Genomic DNA, 6,569 nt, shown 5'->3' with positions numbered 1-6,569 from the left:
CTGTCTTTGCAACCAACAGACCACGCCGCCTCAAAATTATTTCCCACAAGTCGTTTCATTCACATTGGTTTTTAGGAGAGTCATTTCAACCCAAGCTAACACTTATTCAAAGCCCAGGCTTAGACAGATAACCCATCCCCAGACGTTTTGCAAATCATTACATAATGTTTATTCATGGACTACTTTAGTCTTTATAGGGATTAGCTGTTTCATGAATGTTTCTTGGTAATACTTTTTCATCCATTCATACCTTCAGGGTTAGAACTTATTTTGTAGCATTTTTATTGTAATTACGTGTCTTAAAGACGTTATTTTTTAACCTTTGACTGGTAAGTGACAGCCTAAGAAAATGATACTTTCCACAATAATGTAAAATAGGCATCACAACAAAAAAGAACATATTAATAATAAATTATCAATGAAGGTTAAATTTCTTCAACTCATGTATCCATGGATGTTACAATAGGATACAAAATAAGACAAATACATTTGTGGAAATGTAGGTTCATAATCATCAGACCCATGACAAAACACTATTCAATTCACTGAGATTTTTTTAAATGTGTACATATATGAAACTGTAAATATTAAGGTTATGGAATGAGTCTTTAATAAATTTCCTGTCTTAGTGTAGTATGGTTGTTAACAAGAGTATTTTGGAGTTGCATAGGTCTTAGTTCAGATCTTGACCCTGGAACTCATCAGTCATGTACCCTTGGGAAGATTTCAAAATATCAGTGATCAATATTTTATCCAACTTTAAATGAGAGTGTCAATATCTACAGCTAAAGATTGTGGGATGATTAATACAATTTTGATGTATGTAAATAAAACAGTATAACACCTTGAACAATATATATGTTAGTAAGCAATATTTTTGTTCTAATTAACATCATCATTCAGAAATAGGGGCTGGATGCAATGCTTTACAGGAGTTTGCAAGTAAATGTCTGCATGTATGTTATACGTATTTATATATGGCAAAAGAGAGAATACAAGAGGAAGAATATCCTCTGGAAGTTATAGCACATATGTTCAGAAATTTGATGAGGTATCCAACATAGTAATAAATTTAATTTCAGAAAGAAAGTAGAACTCTATGTAAATAATATTACTAAAACATCCAGTTAAGCAGATACCTTATGAAAACACAGTATTGGTGTTTCCACAGAGTTTCTGTATTTCTGAAAGCCGTCCTGATGAGGAAAGTTGTCTGTGGCACTGGTTTATTAGTTATTGGCTTATGCTGCCTTAAATAATTGTTTTTGCAGGTGGAAGATCTTCTTGGAAAAAGAATAGGGAAAATCAAACTTCCTTCACTGAAATGTGACCAGAACAATAAGCAATGTTATTAGGTGACCTTCCCGGTTTGTAATCTCAGCTGAGAGCACTTAAGCTGTATACTGGAACAATAATCTTGGATATATTTCCTCATGTCAGAATGAGTCTCTTAAGACTACTGAAGAAGCAGAAATAAGTTGTCTGACTTAGTATCTCTTTCTTAGAAAACTCCCAAATGATCTAAGGCAAGCCTCTGAAAATTCAGAAATCAAGACATATTAATTATAACAGGATATATGTCAGGGATTATATTATTCAAGACATCTGGAGCATCTTCAACAAATAATGAGAAGGAAATTTTAATCAAGAAAACCGTGATATTTATTGAATGTATCTCAAAAGTACATGGGAAAAAACTATGCAATGTCTTCATCCTGGACAAACACATAAAGAATGGTTTAGAAATAAGTATTTACTTTAGAAAGAGACCTGGGTTCAAATTTAACTCTATCACTAACAAGATATGCCACCTTGGGCAAATTACTTAATATCTCTGAGTCTCAGTTTCCTTGTAAGTATAATGATGATAATGATACTTTGTAGATTCTTATGAGGGTCAGTTGAAAAACTGTACTCAGAAAACACAGCTGAAAACATGATGCATGGTACCAAACAAATGTTAGTTTCACATATCTCTAAATACCTGTATCCTCAGCATAAATTGACAGTTATGTGGGATACATCACGTAAAATACTACTACCAGGGCAACAAAGCTAGATTATTTGGGCTATTCAAGCACTATTCATTATGTGAAGGCATTATTTTGCTGGAGCTGACTCTTACTGCCTCTTGATATTCAATCTTTAATATTTAGGTATTTTAAAATCCAGCTGTTAAACAGTTGGTAACTTGAAATAGGCCTGGTGAGAGTTTTACACTATGGAAATTGGGAGATACTAAAAATGAGGGTTTTGTTTTGTTTTGTTTTGTTTTGTTGTCAGAGATTTGGTTAACTGAATTTTAGCACACCACTGTCTAAAAGAAAGGTTAGAATTTGAGAGAAAGAGGAATTGGTAGAACCAAGTGAATTTTTCTTAATAAAATGTTGAAATCAATATTTCAAAAATTTTTCAAAAATATTTTTAATTAACAGACTAATTGATCAATAATATATATCCTTAGTTTTGGTTCAGTGACTTCCCTCTATACAAGTTCTCTGTGGATCTTCTATTTCTAACATCACCCTGGCTATTTGCTGTTCACTTTTGTTCTCCTGCACCAAGTTCCATTCAATTTACCAAGCTGGTCTTTGTAATAAAATATATTTCTGCGTATTATGCTTCATTCTTTCATTCATTCAACAAAAATTCTATGTCAATTTTGTGCCAGGCCCTCGGGATATTCAAGGTCCCTATTGTCTAATGAAGAATCTAACATTGGGTGCTTTTTATATGAATAGAGTATTAATTATCTCAACAACCCTATGATGTCATCCCCATTTTACAGAAAGGTAAACCAACTATAATTCAAAGGCTTGTAGCTGACAGAGTTAGAGCCAGGCAAAATAACTCGAGTCTATGTTCTTAATCTCAATCCTTATATAGCCCCTCTTTGAGATGGAGACAAGTTAAAAATTGGTAACAAATGAATGCAATAAACTGGGATGCTTTGTAAGGGATTTTGGAAACTAAATTTTTATAGCCCTGGATTATTCTGGTACTTCACAATGCTAACCTTTCTGGTGTATGCTCAGCAAAACTGCCAGGTGCTTTTTACCGTAGTGAGATCTCTGTTCTCTCTCTCTCTCTGAAACTTGGTCAGAAATACATTGCAATGATGTAGCGGGCGGCAAGTTTTATCAACCATTCTATGAAAAGAATAACCAGCAATAATTTTCCAGCATGGACTCTATATGTAGGGCCTTAGGGTTTTCTTATTTAGTCATTTTATGACCCATTATAACAGATAATATTGGTTCTTATTCAATATACATCTAATTGCTAACATATATAATAGTAGCAAGTCTAATGAGAAGTTTAGTTATGGGTATTAGACTATGGCCTAAGGCATAGGAATAGCATTCACAATTCAACACATGATAAATGAGACTAGTGTGTTAGAGGTTATTTCTCAGAAGTAATCTATTCTCTGCAGTGATTCAGAGCTAGGTAACTAATGAGAAATAACACTTGGTGAACAGGCAAAGGGAGAAGCCAAGCTGCTGTACAGTCAACAAAGGCTTCAGTCAATCCCATAAGGAATTCTGGAGCTAGGATGGTGAGAGCCCTGGACACTAGTGGGTTAGTTAGATGGTGTTTGTTGGCCAGGGAAGGGAGAATACCCTTGAGGGAGGGAGGTGAGGCAAACCCTGAAGAGGCTGTTGTCTGGCAGCACTGCCAGCAGCTGGGATAAAAAGTCCTTCATTTTAATTGTTATATTAAACAATATAAAGTCTTATCATCCTGAGTGGGACTCTGGTTGGCACATTGAAGCATCCCTAACAGAGACTAATACAGAATTCTGAAAAAGAAGAGTTTGAAACTAAAGATGACTTTTTTTCCATCACTAACTCCAGAGGACAGGCTAATGTGAATATGGGTGACCAAATGACCGAGACTAGTAATTTGGACACAATTATTCCCAAGGTGAAGCAGGAGACAAACTAGAGTCTGTAGCACTTTTACTCATATTTGGCTCCATAATCTAAGCTTGTAATATTGCGTGACCTCCAGCATACAGTTCCCATTCACAGCATTGTTTTTCATAAATTCATACTGATTATTTTTCCTATTTCTGATCATTCTGTCTGCTAATTTAGCTCCCATTTCTGGCCTTGACTCCATAATCAGATTTGACAGTCAGCCTTATTTTCCAAGCAACAATATAAGTTCCCCTTTCATTGTTCAAATAGCAAGCAGAAAAAAAAAAGATATTTCTAAGATCGCTAAGGTGTGGATTAAGATATTACAAATAGAGAAACACATAATTACAAATGACTACTCCTTTCTACTAAATTCTTCATATATATGTAAGTTCACCGGAAATGAGCTAACAGATTCTATCATACAGAAGTATTTAAACCAAGCTAGATGTATACTTTTTCTTTGGCCTATAAAAGACATTGCATTAACAACTTTGTTGTATCATAATACTCTTATACTACAGAATGAGTTTCTAGAAAGTTTGTTATATTAAACAATATAATATCTTATCATCAAACATGTCAATGACTTTTTTTTTTAACATCTTTATTGGAGTATAATTGCTTTACAATGGTGTGTTAGTTTCTGCTTTATAACAAAGAGAATCAGTTATACATATACATATGTCCCCATATCTCTTCCCTCTTTCAATGACTTTTAATATTTGTTAGTGCTCTAAGAAGAATTAAATCTCTTTATGTTCAAGTGTGTCTTTGGAATTTCTTCAGAACAATCATCATGCAATTGTTCAACAAATATTTGAATATCTGATACTGGCCAAGCACCATTCTAGGCACTGAGGATAAAGAAGTGAACAAAACAAAGATTCTTCTCTAATGAAGATATATTCTAGTGATGGAAGGTAAAAAATAAAAACAAATGTTTATGAGTAACACTAAAAAGAATAAATGGTCAAATAAGTAAATAAATATATCAGTTATGAGACACTGGCACATGCTTTGCAGGGAATTTAAGTAGGGTGATATGACAGAGGTAACTTCTCTAGATTGGGTAATAGTCTGGGAACATCCTTTTGTGGGGTGATTCTTAAGTTGAATGACAATAAGGCATCAGCCTCTCAGTGGTCAGAGAAAGGGCATCCCAGGCTTAAAGAACAAATACAAAGTCCTCAAGGCAGGAATAAATTTAATGTGTTCAATATTCAGAAAGAAAGCTGGCATGGTTGGAGCTTAGCGAACAAGGACCCGAGTGAGAAGCAACAAAGTAAGAGAATAAAACAAAGGTCAGATAATTGAGGGCTTTATAAACCATGTTAGGTGGAAGAAGAAAAAAGAAATAGAGTAGGAGATAAAGGAAGAAAAAGAGTAAATAGATGGAAGAAGACAAGGGGAAAAGAGAAGAAAAAAGGAAGACAGGCTAGCAAATATTTTGAGCAATAAAATATTGCTGCTGTCAGAAGACATAAAATCTTGTTGCAGTAAACTTTTAATGTAACAAAATGAAAAACAAGACAATCCACAGAATTTTGAGGGAGACTAAGCATACTGGCCTAGGCTACTAGGCTCCCTTGACAGGATGTTCATAGGAGAGTGAATGACCACAGCATGGGCTCGGCTCGATGTCTGAAAAGGAGAAAGCAAGAAATCAGCCAAAAACACTAATCTTAAATCAAGTTATTAGAACTACAAGATTTTGATTAAAATGGATGTATTTGTTTCTGGGAGGTTATAGTACAGAAAAGAGGTTGGGGTCAAACTCTGATGACAGGTCCAAAAAGAAGAAATTGATACAGGGTTCTGTATTCATAAAGAGCAAGGGACACAAAAAAATAATCTAGAGGTCCAGTAGAAAAAGAAACCAGTTCAGGTCAGGGGACAAAAAAAGTGATTTTCTGAGCAGGCAGATGATGATTATTCCCAGGCTGTATTGGAGGGGTGTGCTTCCACTGCACACTCCACAGGCTGCAATGCATGGCATCACAGGCAGTTGCCATCCTATAGCCCGAGATTTGTTGTGGGCTGGCTTCTCAGTTACTCTGCACTCATGGTTCTTTTTGTGAAAGGAAGAGGTGTAGATTATTTTTTTACTACCTCTATTCCTGAACAAACTACTCCTAGAAATTATACTTTATAGTCATAATTTACATGTACATAACTACCAACCTTAAATATAATAAAATTAGACTTATATTATCAAGTCAGCACCATAGTGGACATGTGATCATTAATATCCAGTAATGTACACTATTAAACAGAGGGATCACTTTAGTAAATTAAAAGTGAACATTATGTAACAGAAAAGATTCGATTAAGAGCTTGCTTATTCTCTGTATTTACTACACAGCCTGCTCTTGAAATAATTGTTAGCATCACAAAGCCTATTGCCTTCATTGAGATGAGATTTATTGTTCAACCCTGGCAATATATGAAAATACCCACTTTTACCATTTATTATTTTTATCTGCTAATTATCTTTGGAATTGTGCTATGTATCTCTCCTCTCTGGTTAGGTAGCTTGGTGCTTTATAAAGGCTACTTGGTTGAGAATCAAAAGACCTGCATACTGGGCACGTTTGTGGTACCTTTTTGACAGTGGAAGAAACAGCAATTTCCACGAAGGCAGAA

Source organism: Lipotes vexillifer, unplaced genomic scaffold (genome assembly GCF_000442215.2).
Source record: "Lipotes vexillifer unplaced genomic scaffold, Lipotes_vexillifer_v1.1 scaffold1103, whole genome shotgun sequence".
Taxonomy (NCBI): Eukaryota; Metazoa; Chordata; class Mammalia; order Artiodactyla; family Lipotidae; genus Lipotes; species Lipotes vexillifer.
This window is presented reverse-complemented; position numbering follows the sequence as displayed.